The following is a 14920-nucleotide window of genomic DNA, read 5'->3' as shown; positions in this document are numbered from 1 at the left end:
AAAGGAAAGAAAACAAGGCCTCAATTAGCCGAGCTTCTCAACCTAGGGTTTCTAGTATTTGGCATTATGATGGTCAGAAAGAAAACTGAGAGCAAAAGACTTAGCCCGGTGCATCCCTGAGTCAGGAGAGTGGATGCCATAAAGCCTGGGCATTCAATTTTAAGCGCTTGCTTAACTCTTTTTCCCCAGGGCCCAGTCCTAACAAGTCAATGACGTATTAGGAAGAAAGGATGAAAAGTAAAGAAGTAAATAGTGTTCAAACTTCAGGGGCCTCAACCTCTAGGCTCCGGTGTTCACAGAGAGGCCTGGATTACCAAGAGACTGTTGAGTTGTACATTTCCCCAGAGATAACTTCCTCATCCATCCACCTCTTTTGAGGTTGACTCAAATGTCACCTTCCTGAGCACTTTGATATAAATTCCCATCCCACTTCCTGTGCCCCCTAGCCCATCTTACCATGTCTTCCTTCTAACCAGCTTTTCCCCTAGTATAACATATAACCGGGGGGACCTGGTGACACAGTGATTATGCGCTTGGCTGATCTGCAAGGTCAGCAGTTGCAGACCACCAGCCGTTCGGCGGGAGAAAGATGGGGCTTTCAACTCCCATCCAGAGTCACGGTCTCAGAAACTCACGGGGACAGTTCTGCCCTGTTCTACAGGGTCACTACAATGAGGTGGCACGGCTCCATGGCGGGGAGTTTGGTTTGGGGTTTTGTTATAAGTTAAAACTCAGGTTTGGGTTCCTATCCATCTATATATAGCCCACCCCCCAAATGCGAACTCCAGGGGGGCAGGCTTTTCCCGTTTGTGTACCCTGTTGTATTGCAGACAAAGTATGCACCTGGCATGTAGTAGACAGTCCTTCTATATTGAATTAAATAATGATGAGTCGATTTCATTATTCAGAAGATGCATTTCAATGTTTTTCACTACTGGCTACATGAGAAAAAGCTATGTGAGAATTTTTACACAAAAGGTATCTGAATGCTTTCGCAACCATTAATGAAGCTCGTACTCTATACAGGCAACTGTGCATTGGGGAGGGGTTGTTTGTTTTGTTCACACCCACACTTAAGAGTGCCCTCAAGCATCTAATATTCATGGGAATGCTTCACACACACACACACACACACACACACAGGCATTCTGCTTCCTCCTCGTGGGCTAGTTTAGATCTTATCAGCTCTCATGTAAAGGTTGATAAGTCTGGTCGGTGTCTGCTTCAGAAAATTCTTAGAAGGATGAAGTGATGATATTGATTAGAAATGATAGCATTTTCCCTGGAGTGAGCCTGGAATCGATGTTTAAACACTGTGTATGGTGAGGTTGGCAGCAAATATTGGGCCCTGGAAAGTGTTCTGGCTTTAGAGCCAAAAACACTGAGTACTCATGTAAGACCTGAATGATCTTGGCAAGTTACTTAACCACGAATACATGGTTGATGGGACCATTTCGATAGGTTCTGAACTATAAAGTGCTATCACACAATTTTAAGGAACCATCAATATTTTATTGAGAAACAAAGGGTGCGTTTCATGTCACCGGACAGAGGTGCCTTTTACATTGACTATCTTGGCCAATTTCCCTGTTGTGTTACTTGCTGTGCGACCTTCACGTGGAGAGTTTCGGTGTCATTGTGTGCACACACAAAAAGGATTCTACCTGGTTCCAACATGCTGAGATCATTTCTCTGGCTCTGATTGCAACGGACAGAGCTGGAGCCTGGAGCAGTAAATTTGGATGAGTTCCAGCTGATCTTAAAGCCTTAACTAGTGCCCTCCACGGGCTAACCCTTCGTCTCCCATTTATTCACACATCCATCCATTCATCCCACAGATATTAACTGCGTATCAGTGATGTGCCGGAGACCACACTGGCTGAGAAGAACCCATCAAACAGCACACAGGCCCAGTACCCTTAGTGATGACAACTGAACCTCAGACCCAGATTTGTAAGCATGAAGATACAAATTAGGAGCACCGAGGAGCTGGGCATAAGGCAGGGAGGCACTACAGAAGGCATGACTCATGCTGTCTGGAGGAGACAGAGAAGGCTTTGCACCAAGGTAACATTTCAGTAAGACCCTGTCGAGAGTAGGTGGGAGTTTGCCAGACTGTGGGGAGAGACAGGTGGATGACAAAGTAGGGAAAGTACAGGCAAACGCTCTGACACAGTTGATCTTGGCAGGTTAACATCTGTGGCACGTCAATTTTTGTGCTCGGGACTGTGGAGGAAAAGGAATGTGTGTTCAGGGAAGAAAAAACAAGGGAGGTTGGAGGTGATGAGGGCTAGGGTGCAAAGCACTTGACCACCAAGCTCTGGAGTTGGATGATTGTTTTATAAGAACATATCAAGGTCCAGGCTCAGGGCATCGTGGAATGTGAAAAAGAAACAAACCAAAAAGGAAACAGACTAGAGACCGTGGCTTTGTGTGTGTGTGTGTAAGGCTATGTGCCTTTCCACGCATGTGCATTTAATAGTTTTAAATGAGCACTTACTTATAGATCAGGACAGATTTGTTATGGGGTAAAGTACAGCCAGATGCTCCTTTGAATCAGGAACAGTGAGAATTTGTCTCGTGTGCTTTGGACGTGTTATCAGGAGACACCAGTACCTAGATGTGACAGTTTCATAATTTCATGTCAACTTGAAAAATAACTGGAGGGGTGGGTTCTAGCCTGTCAATCAGGTCACAACCTGACAATGCCTCCTTGAGGACATGGCCTTCTCATGAACATTTTGGGAACTTTCTCTCTCTCTCTGCCTTCACCGTCTGTTGACAAGCCACATGGAGACTTCCTGAAACCTGTGAGGAGCTCCTCTCTCTGCTTCCTCTTCCTATTGAAGAGCCACACTCAGAGAGCTGGAGGAACCACAGGGAGACCTGCGCCAGCACCGAGATGCTTCCACCGCCTCAGATCCACAAGACTTTGCACCCACCAGCCTGTGATCTTTTGCATTTTGCATCATTGCATGTGACTGTATAAGTCTGAAGAAGGATTTATGGATTAGTATCGGACTTACGGGCAAATAGCAGACTTATGGAGTTGATCTAGACTGGGCTGTTTTGTTAGACAATTACTCTTTGATATAAAGCTCTTTCTTATACATATATTCGGGCCCCTCAATTTGTTTCTAGTCAATTGGACTAGCACACTTGGGAAGGACATAATGCTTGGTAAAGCAGAAGGCACTTCAGAGGGCAGTGATCTGCTTCCAAAAGTGTTGAGAGGGGTGGAGACCGTCATGTCTGAGAAATCATTAATTCCCGTCAATTCCCACATTTCCGACTCACCAGCGAGAAGCCGCTCCTGTCATCACACACAGGGAGTGGGGCGGGGCACGTTCATGGCATCCTTGCTATCAGTACGGCCCCAGAATGATGTGATAAATATCCCAATGACTCTTGGCAGAAAAAAATGTTATGGAATAATTCAGCTCTGTCTACGCGGAGTAAGCAGGAGGGAGGATCAACGAGACGGCAACAAACTAGTGTCACCTCTACAGAATGATGTCCTACTCTACTGGGGTCCATACCTACCCAGGTGAGGAGGAGGAGCCTATTGCTGAGATTTCTTCCTCCCGTATATAGTCCAGTGGCTTGTCTAGTCACCAGTCTTCTCAGGCATGTCCTTCCTGCTGCCCCCCTCCCAACCCACCCCCCCAAAAAAGATCATGAGGTGAACCGGACCTCTCCCTGGCTTCTGCTGGGTGCCTCCAAGATGGTCCGGCTTTGGTCACTAAGGCTGTGGCTCGGTATCTCCCTAGACAGCGAACCTTGTGGGCAGTTGGAGGAAGTGCCCCAGGCCCTTCTGGGTCCACAGAGGACTTCTGCAGGACCCTATCACTGCCTCTGTGGTTATTGCTCCCGAACAAAGGGAAGCTCTCCCCACCACCATGCCCCCCCTCCCTAACCTGTAGCCCACCCAGAAGCAACTGCCTGAGGGCCCAATTGTGGGTGAGTCCCTTTGTGCAGCAGAGCAGATTCCTGTAGACAAAAGGCCTGGCTGAGGCACGTGAGGGACAGACTGTGCGGAGCAGCTTCAGCTGACTGTAGAGTGAGGGTCGGAGTTCTCGGCAGGTCCAATGATTCCATCCTACTGGTTTCCCTGCTGGTTAATGGGGCTCCATCTTCTGGGGGATAAAAGCCTGTTGTCAGTGATTCGACTGGGACTCATGGCGACCCCACCTGGACCAGAGCAGAACTATACTTTCTAGGGTTTGCAGTGGCCCTTTTTAAAAGAGGTCACCAGGCCTTTGTTCCCAGGTGCCTCAGGTGGACCAGGACCTCCAATCCCTTAGTTGGCATCACTTGGGGACTCCTTTCCTGGGTGGGAACGCGGGCCCCAGTAGATCCTATCATCTCAGCATCCACATTTTAGTGGGAATCCCGGAGGCAGAGTGGTTATGCATTAGCCTGCTAAGTGCAAGGTCGGCAGTTTGAAATCACCAGCCGCTGCAGGGGAGAAATACAAGACTTTCTACTCCCATACGGAGTAGCCGTCTTGGAAAACTCACAGGGGAGTTCTGCCCGGTCCCAGAGGGTCGTTGTGAGTCGGCATCAACTGGATGGCAGTGATATTTTTTTGGTGGCCTAGAGGCTACTCATTGAGCTGCTAACCACAAGGTCAGCAGTTCGAATCCCAGCTGCTCTTTGGGAGAAAGACAAAGCTGTCTACTCTTAAAGTCTGGGAAATCTCGGGGGGCAGTTCTACTCGGTCCTGCAGGGCTGTGATGTGTCCAAATCACTCCACGGCAGTGGAGTTTTTGTTTTGCTTTTGAGAGCTGCCTCCAGGAGGCCAGGGCAGCCGAACCATCTCCCACCACAGGAATCACTCTGGGCCTCCGGGCACGTCCTGGGCCTGCCCCCTCCTCCCTCTGCCCTAATACTGGTCTCATTTCCTGCCCAGGATGATCCGCTTCTCAGGATGAATGACAGTGGAAACATCCATTTCCGCAGGGGTGTGGCACAGCCCTCCGTAACCTCACCAACATTGGTACATTGTACAAGACATGCTGAGTGGGGACTGTTACCCCAAATGTAGCATCTCTCGGTGTCAGTCCTCATTGACACGTTTTGTTCTTCGGTCTATTTGCATCTATTTTTTGCAATGGTGATGTACTGTTTTTTCAGGGAAAAGAAATTTCAGCATTGGAATCAGATGGGCTTAACCCATCAACTGAAAAACCCAAACCCAAATTCACTGCCATTGGGTCGACACTGACTCCAAGGGATCCCAGGGAACCGGGGAAAACTGACCCCCAAGGTTTGGGGGACTATCAATCTCTGAGAGCAGAGAGCCTCCCCTCTGCCCTGCAGAGCCACGGGTGGGCTCCAATGCATGACCTTGAGGCGGTAGCTCTGTGCAGCCCCCCCCACACACACACAGCTCACGCCCGGTGGAAGCAGGACTCCCCACCTATATCACACACAACCAGAGGCAAATCATCCTGCCAGTTTGCTCATCTATACAACAATTTGGGAGGTTATTGGAAAGATGTCAACACCCTCAATATATTTTTCCCCTAGTATTTCGTTACAGAAAGCATGTTACATACCTAACCAAGCAAACACATAGCTGTGGAGTCCGTGGGAACTCATGGCAACTCCACAGGGCAGAGGACAGCAGCTGCAAGGGTTTCTGAGGTTGTACATCTTAATGGAGGCAGGTGTCAACTCTTTCTCCTCAGGGGTAGCTGGGGGCTCGAACCACCAACCCCTTGGTTAGCAGCCTGCTGCCTAACCCCCTGTCCCAGCCAGGCTTCTCTGCCAATCCTCATGTGCTTATGTGATACATACTTATGGATGCTCCTAAATTGCAGTCCTTCTTCACCTTTCCTCTTTATTTCGGCTCTTCCTCCACCTCTCCTCTGCTGACACCGTGGCTCCTTGCCAACCCGCGGCCTCGCTGGCATCCCAGAGAACCTAGAATGTCCCTAACATATTTTTGCTGTACGGCAACACACAAATAAAAGCATCCAGAGATACACACTGACGAGATTGCGCGTAATCACGTAGACGTTTGCCGGTCACTTTAGAATTAGGTCACCTGATAGGTAATGCCAGGTGTGACGCTTTTCTCACTCAGCGATAGTAGTTTAGGAAATCCATCCAGTCCTCAGGGAGAACTCCGATTTAAACGGCTTCATCCTTTGGAAAGAACTGAATTGCTGTTGTTGAGGGCTGACTTTGTTTCGTGTGTTGCAACGAGCCAATCCGGTAACACACACACAAACACTTGCACACGTTGCTCGTGCACACACTCACCTTTGCTGTCCAGACCATTTCAGGAGTGGGATTCCGGGCGGAATAGAGGTGGCCAGTGAACCGTGCATCCAGTGTATGCAAAGTGCTCAGCAAGCCACATAACCGATAGATGATGACCCACTATGACTTAGTCTTCTGATTAGTGGAGCATCTTTTGAATGAATTCTGTCTTCTACTAGACGCATTTACACGAAAGGCATGCGTTATCTGTAATAAGTGAGCTAACAACTATCCTTTCCTTGTTTAGACCAAGCCAAAAGGAAATGGGATTTCGCTGTAAAACCAAAATAGATACAACGTTTGCTTCCTCGTTTCCTTCTCGCCATGTTAAATCCAATTCCTCAGTGAGACTGAACCCAGAAGCCAGAGGCTTTGCGACCATAATGGACATTTCTTTCTTTCTTGTTATCAGTTGATTTGAATATCTGATTTGGAAGCCAAAACCAGGGCACATTCTAACAAGAGGCTGTGGAGGAACAATAAGGATCTCATTTGTAGTCTTTGGGGAGATTCATGAACGCCTGGGTGGGGGTGAAGGTGGAGGGGAGCTTGAGGGGAGTTGCTGGCAGGTTCTTAGTGATTTAGTGATAGTCAACTGCTCAGCCCAAAAGGAAGAGGGAGATCATATTTGCAAATCTTCCACTGGGTGGGGGGGCACTCTGCACAGGAATAAATGGCTAGCAAGCCCTTCACCCAAGAAGCCAAAGCATTTCAGTTTTCAAAAGTCCAACAAAATTGAAATGCGCAGATGGGTGAGGGACCAGTGCTGGGCGCTGGAGGCAGCCTTGAGCCCGAAGTGAAGGATTCTGGGAGTGGAAAGGCTCACACCCCATTGGTCCCCGTGGTTGTCTTTTGATCTGGTGCCAGAGATGGAAGGCGAGCTGGGGGAGCCTGGGTGGGTGTCCTTCCAATTCGGAGTCCTTAGGCTGGGCCCGGCCTCCCACACCCTCTGTCCCCTGATGGCGGCAAGCATGAGCTTCAGACCGCCCAGGGCCCGTCTTGACACTTGTCTCAGCTCCTCCTGCTCTGCCTGGCAGACCTTTCAGGGAGCGTCTGACTTCTGACCCTCTGGTTTTGGGCACACTGTGATACGCAGAATTCTGTTTTCCTGGTTTGACCCGCAAAACCCCAAACCCAGGTCCATCGATGTAGCGGCGTGGTGACAGCTCCCCAGAGCTTTCTCGCCTGTGTACCAGAGCTTACCATACCTGCAGGAGCACTAGGTCCATGCTTGATTCTTCAAATCCATCCCACCTCCATGGAGTTCTTTCCAACCTTGACTGGTCATGGGAAAAGCTTTGCCCTCAGGCAGAGTGAGTTTGAAAGTGGATTGCTGCCCCTCCCCTAGGCAGTTGAGGGAGTGGCAGTTTACCCCTTAGGGATTTGCCTAGTGAGTCCTTGGTGGACATGTTCCTGGTCAGGAGTCATGTCCTAACTGCCTGGGTCAGGAGGCCCTGAACCAATCTTGCAAGCCTTTCTTTCTGCAGTAGTGCACTATGCCAGTCATGATCGATCCCGGTGCCACGTCTGTTGCTTGCCTTCAAAGGTGATGAGTTGATCGGCCACCAATCATAATTGGGGACAGTTTCCTCCTTCTCCATATTCCATTTAAGTGGCTACATTTCTGTGACTCATTATGACCTCAGCTGATGGTCTCCTTCTTCCGGACGATTTGTCTTGGTCTTGTCTTTGTCCTGCCTGAAACGTCACGACAAATGGTTTGTCTCCCTGTTACTCTCCGATGTGTGGTCTCTTTTCTCCTCTAGCCCAAGTGCAATCTTTACCAGAAAGAGGCCACCAGGCCTTTCTCTCTTGGTGTCCCTGGTTACGTTTGAGCTGCCAACCTTTAGGTTGGCAAATTCACAACTCACAGCCATCCTGTTGGTCGGGGTGAACTGCCCCTGTGAGTTTCTAAGACTGGAACTACAGATGGGAGTAGAGCGCCCTTCCTTGACTCTGACTCTCATCGCCTTCTAATCTAGCTTTCTTGAGGGTGTATTCTGGACTTTCACATTCTGATCCACCTCCAGTCCACCCTCTCAGGGCCAGCTTGGACGGGGGATCGGCCCTCAAGCGATGAGCTCCCCTTACGAGTGTCAACCCGAAGCCGAAACAGAGCCCAGTTCCGAACCAGGAAGAGAAAAGGCCGAGTGGTATTGAAATGCCCACTTTCTCCATTGACCTGCTGGAGCCCACCACACACCCGCTCTGCAGTCCGCTCTGGCCCTTGTGTGTGGAGCGCCCCGCCATGTGGTAGGTCGGGGGAACTTGGTGCTGTTGGGGGGTAACAATGGAGAACCTGGTTGCTGCCAAGCATTGGACTCCGGCTCAGAATGGCCTGACAAGGGTTCCTGAGACTGTGAGTCTTGTTTCCAACAGTCCTTTTCCCTGTTGTGGTTTGGGGAAGGTGTAGAAAGCAGATTGGCACATTCACATCCCACCAAGCATACACCTTTGGTTTCAACCGATCCTCTGCAATCCCCCACGTGACATCCTGATGCACGCCCTCCCTGAGTGCCTGCCTGCCTCAAGCTTCCTTGCCCTGCTGAACTTTCTGTTGGGGAAATGCGGTCCTTTTGATCTTCAATGAGTGATTATTCTCTTTTTTTTTAAATCATTTTATTGGGGGCTTGTACAACTCTTTTCACAATCTATCCATCCACTGTGTCAAGCACATTTGTACATTTGTTACCATCATCATTCTCAAAACATTTGCTTTCTACTTGAGCCCCCGGTATTGGCTCATTTTTTCCCTTCCCTCTCTGCCCCCCTCTCCCTCATGAACCCTTGATCATTTATAAATTATTATTATTTTGTCATGTCTTACATGACATGGGTGAGCTTAGTTCCCCGAGACTGTGAATCTTTACAGGGCAGACAGCTTCATCCTTCTCCCTCAGAGCGGCCAGTGGGTTGGAACCACAGTCCTTGCAGTTGGCAGACCAACCCCTAATCCCCATGGCCACCAGGGCTCCTTCCAGAACAGAGAGGTCATGAAATATTAGGTTCAAGTGCTGTCTGAAAAGAGATCCCAGTCTGGTTTGGAAGACACACTTATCTGGAGGAGAACTGTGTCCACTCCAAGCTAGCTGGGCTGGCACCTGACTGAAGGGGCAAGAAGAAAGTCATGCAGGAAGGAGCTCAGAGGATGGAGAGTTGGGGGGCGTGGTGGGGGGCGGTGCAGTTAGGAAGAGAGGGGCAGGGAGCAGGGTCCAACCTAGACAGGTGGGGAAGAAAAGGGTGCCATCACCAAGCACCCACTATGTGTTCATGTGAGTGCGAGTGCTGTGTCTCCATCTTTCTGGTGATTCCTAGGATTGAGATGGGAGGAGAGGAGGGGAAGGGGCATTTCAAGCTAAGAACAGATGTAACTTAAGTATTGAGAGCGAGCGGGGATTGAGTTATGGCTGTCTCAGTCCAAGTTCGCTGTGGACACAGACAAAACATATTTCTCAGCCAAGGTAAGAACAGCCACAGTCAACATGTATGAAATAGCAAAAGGGCCCATGCCATTGCCTTCATCCACGATGACGATCGGTGCCTGGAGCACCCGGGATGCTTTGTGTAGATTTTAAAAAGCGGGAAGACAAAACGGTGGATCCAGAGGCTTCCTGAGGGCCTCAGCCCACGTCACAGCAAGATGCTGAATGGCTTCATGCTGAGAGAGATGCTGGCAAATGTTCCCGCCTGATTAGAAAATGTTCTCCAAAACAGCCTTTGACATCACATCCCTAGAGAGAAAAGAGATGAAATATGGCAAAGGTGAGGATAATTTTAAAATATTATGCAATGTATGTTTAAGTCCTGGGTCTCCATTAGACAGCTGTATTAGTCTAGGTACTTTGGAGAAACAAATCCACAGCAACTCATGTATAAGAGAGAGTTTTATGCAAAGAAAATGTGCATCATGAAAACATCCCAACCCAATGCTGCCCAAGCCCACAAGTCCAACATTAACCCATACCCAACACCAGTCCACAAAGTCCTCCACCTCACAAAACAGAGGCAATGATGCCGACTGCAGGAGGAAAGCTGAGTCAGTGAACGAACAAGCATCTCAGCACTAGCAGGGGTCTCCACACGGCTGCTCCAGCACCCAGGGCTGATCGGGATAGGTCCATGTGGCTTCTCCTTGGGGATGTCTTGTAGGAAGTCAATCTTGCAAGCTGAAGCAGGGAACTGCTAAGGCAGCTGCACCAGGTGCAACCATCACAAAACAAGAGACCCGAGAACTAGAAAGGCGAGGCTTCACCACCCATTTATCCCTCCGCCTTTCAACCAGACCCACATGTGATTATCGGCCAGGCTGGCACAATTAACTAATTCAACAGCCATGGGGTTTGTTCCACGAGTGTTTCCGTGAGTGCCTTCTAAGGACTAGGAAACCGTGGAGAAGAAAACAGAGCTGGTCCTTTGTTGACAGTCTATGCTGGCGTTAAATCAGGCAAGATTCAACTAAGGGTGTGGTTACAGAGTCATTAATGCGTGGGGAGGGGGCTCCCCTCTCTGAGGGGAGGACATGGACGATGGACTCTAAGGGAGGGGAGGAGCCTAGTGAGCGAAGAGGAAAGGATGTGTGGTTTGGGCCTGGCCATGGAATTGAGCTGACTTTTGGAAATGGAGACAATCACGATGTAGGTGAGTCACCAGGCCCTCTGCCTGCTAGGCACCAGAACCAGAGAACAAATGTTTGTGGAGTCTGGTTGCCAGGTTCCTCCTAGCCCTAGCATTCTACGATGCCACGTTTCTTTCTGACTTTGACCTCTGCCTGGTTGCCCAGTGCCCAAGACCTAGCAGACAGATGTGGCCTCTCTGGCTACCTGTTCAAACAGAGACCTTCGTGGATCCACGACGCCGAGTTCCCCACGATGCTCCATTGGTGCCGGGACCCTAAAACGTACTCCGTCGGCAAAGGGCGGGTGCACCCTGCTGTCCTTTGGGAAGAGAGTTCAGCTCCTTTCCATCCATCAACATTGATGGCACCAAGAACCCAGGACTGCGGAGTCCATCCCGACTCGCGGTGGTGACCCTGTTGGAAGCTTTGAGATGGTACATCTTTTCTCTCTCTTTTCCCATTGTTTTGAGATTCTTACACATATTATAGCAATCCATAGTTCACTTAGATCAAGTGCACTCATACAATTGCTGCCACCAATATTTTCAAAACATTTTCTTTCTTCTTGAACTCTTTGATATCAGCTCCCCTTTATCCCCTCCCTCCTCCTAAGAACCCTTATTAAAATATATTATTATTATTATTGTTTGTATCTTATACCATCCGATATGTTCGTTCACCTGTAATTCTGTTATTCACTCCCCTTGAGTGAGGTTATAGTCATCATTGCTATCGGTTCCCTCCAATACTGTAAATCTTTACAGGAGCAGAGAACCTCATTTTTCTTCCGGGGAGAGGCTAGTGAGTTTGAACCACCGAACTTGTGGTTACCAGTCTAACACCTATCACCAGGGCTCCTTAATGACACTAATTAACCAAAACACAGACCCACTCGTATGGGTCTGTAACTCATATGGTTGTTGTGCCATCTAGTTGGTTCCACCCCATAGCAACCCTCTGTGTACTGGAGGGAGCCCTGCCCAATCCTGCGCTTCCTCACAATTGTTCTTGCAGCTGCTGGAAATCCATCTTGTCAAAGGTCTTCCTGGTTTTCACTACCTCTCTGCTTTATCAAACTTGGTGTCCTTCTCCAGGGACAGGTCTCTCCTAGTACCATGTCCAAAGGACATGAGACAGAGTTTCGCCATTCTTGCCTGCAAGGAGCATCCTGGTTATACTTCTTGTGACACAGAGCTGTTTGGTCTTTTGGCCGCCCATGGTGCTTTCAATAGTCTTTGCCACACCGTCGTTCAAATGCAAACACTTTTCTTTGGTCCTCCTTACTCAGTGCGCAACTTTCACATGCACATGAGGGCGTGGGAATACTATGGCTAGGGTCAGGCATGCCTTAGGCCTCAAAGGAACCTGCTTGCTTGTGGTTAACCCTCATACAGAGGTCTTCTGCAGAAAATTTACCTCATGTAAGGTGTCCTTTGATCTCTTGATTGCTGTGTCTATGAGCATTGATTGTAGATCCTAGCAATACCAAATCCTTGACAACTTTAATCTCTTCTCTCTTTACCAAGATGTTACGTATTGGTCCAGTTGTGAAGATTTTGGTCTTCTCTATATTGAATTGGAATCCATATTGCCGGCTGTAATCCTTGATCTTCATTCAGTAAGTGCTTCAAGTCCTCCTCACTTTTAGCAAGCAAGGTTGTGTCATCTGCATATTGCAGGTTGTTAATAAGCCTTCCTCCAATCTTGAGACCGTATTCTTCTTCCTATCATCCAGCTCCTGATGATGTGCTCCGTATACAGATTGATGGTGAGAAGATACAGCCCTGACACACACCTTTTTTGATTTTAAACCATGAGTATTTCCTTGTTCTGTTCCACCAACTGCTTCATGGTCATGTGCACTTTCCACGTGAGCACAATTAGGGGTTCTGGATTTGCCCTTCTTCTTAAGGCTCTTCATAGTTCATTATGATGCACACAGTCAAATGCCTTGACAGAGTCAATAAAACACAAGGAAGCATCTTCCTGGTATTCCATGCTGTGAGCCAAGATCCATCCGACATCGGCAATGATATCCCTTGTTCCATGTCCTCTTCTGACCCCCTGACAGCTGCCTGTCAATATCTTCAGCAAAATTTCACTTGCATGTGATATCGATGATATTGTTCTATAATTTGCATATTCTGTTGGGTCACTTTTCTTTGGAATGGAGATAAATATGGATCTTTTCCAGTCAGTTGGTCAAGTAGCTGTCTTCCAAATAGTAAGGACTTCCTGGCATAATAAGGACTTCCAGTACTTCAACAGCTGTTGAAAGATTTCAATTAGTATTCCATCAGTTCCAGGAGGCTTGTTTTCGGTTAATACTTCCAGTGCATCTTGGACTTCTTCCAGTACCATTGGTTCTTGCCATATGCTCCTGAACTGGGAGAATGTCAACTAGCTTTTTTTGGTATCGGGACTCTGTATGTTCTTTCCAGCTCCCCATCTTCCTTTGATCTTTGCTGCATCATTCAATATTTTGCCCATAGAATCTTTTAGCTTGGATTTTTTCCTTGAGCTCTTTCAGTTTAAGATCTGCTGAGCATGTTCCTCTGCTTTGCTCTTCCAACTCTAGGTCTTTGCACATTTCATTATAATAGTTTACTTTGTCTGTTAGGATTGCCCTTGGGGCTTTTCTGTGCAGCGTTGATAACAACCATGCATAGGGTCTCTGAGGCTATCAATCTTCATGAGAGCAGCGAGCCTCCTCGTTCTCCCAGGGAGTGACTGCTTGGTTTGAGGAAACAGTCAAAAGCCTAAATCACAATACCACCAGGGCTCCTTAATAGCAATGATAACCTCGGGTTGATGGTGACTCAGAGTGAACCCACGGGGCAGGGTAGAATTGCCCCTGTGTATTTCCAAGGCAATAACTCTATACGGGATTAGGATAGTAGCCACAGAAAATAGATGGTAGATACTTGGGAATCCTGAAATAGAGCTAGTGCTTTACCGCAGTGTGCAACTTATGGGTGAAAACCAAACAATACTGTATCACGGGTGGTGACCCTGAGTCTCCAGATGGAAAAGCGACTTGCTGAAGGTCATGCAAATAACCGGGGACTCAGATCTGCTTTTCCTGAAACGATCCCAGTTCTCTTTCTACCAAAGCACAAGGTGTTGTCAAATTAATTGTGGGCATTAGGGTGAGGTCCTTGGCAAACAGGCGTGTGCTTGGAGACCTACCGTTGTTTCGCTTTCAAGCACAAACTTTTATTGAGTCTTGCCTCTTGTCAAGCTCTGCCTCAGAGATGGCAGCCTCTTGGACGCTGATGTTTCAGGACCTCAAATGGAGCCACACTGTCTCAGAGGAAGCAGGCTATTTCCAACAATGGCTGGAGACTGACCCTGAATCGGTGCCATCCTGGCCCGAGCAGAGTGTCAGCTGTGTGGTAATGCAGTTAACCTTTGAAAGCATCGCCTCATCTGCCACTATCTGCTGGTGTGTGGGCTGCACTCTGCCCAAAGTCCCAGAACAAGAGGCTCAATCAGGACTGCCGCGGGAGTGGGCAGAGCCATTACTTCAGAAGTAAAAGCCAGTCTTCTCTTCCACGGAGTAGTTCTTACTGGTGTCCTCTGGTCGAGGGTGCAGTGTCTGCAGTGCCCAGCATCCCCCCGGGGGACGCCCCTCAGAACACCACCCACTTCTAGAGTCAGCATGTCCGTCCCAATCTCAGCCTCCACACCCAAGGGCTTCAGGAAACTGCCTCTCACGTTGAAGCCAAGTGTCTCTGTGTCTTGGATTGCTGTTCCCTTTGTTCCAAATGCTTTTCCTCCTCTGGACTGATTCCTTTTCAGCCCTCAGATACCAGCTTGGAAATCCCAGGAACCCTTGCCCTAACCTCCCAGGAACTCTCCAGGTACGAGGAGGCTTCAAAGAACCCCCGGGCAAATGGAAGGAAAAGATCATGGAGTTTCCCCCACCCACTTTTTGAAGCTCTCCTCGTGTTTTCGCACTGACCTCAAATGGACCACAGACTTCTGCGATCGGTTCTTGTTTGTATCACCACGAACCATGCCTCGTTCGACATT

The 14920-nt window shown here is 48.6% G+C and overlaps 1 pseudogene; it reads left to right on the top strand.

The window, feature by feature from the left end:
* The window catches only part of LOC115868266, a 36419-nt pseudogene that overhangs the window by 1714 nt on the left and 19785 nt on the right, over window positions 1-14920 (top strand).

The sequence above is a fragment of the Echinops telfairi genome, unplaced genomic scaffold, assembly GCF_000313985.2.
Source record: "Echinops telfairi isolate 266 unplaced genomic scaffold, ASM31398v2 ScPeMD7_9;HRSCAF=40, whole genome shotgun sequence".
Taxonomy (NCBI): Eukaryota; Metazoa; Chordata; class Mammalia; order Afrosoricida; family Tenrecidae; genus Echinops; species Echinops telfairi.
Note: the sequence above shows the minus strand (reverse complement) of the source record. Positions and strands in the feature narration are given on the sequence as shown.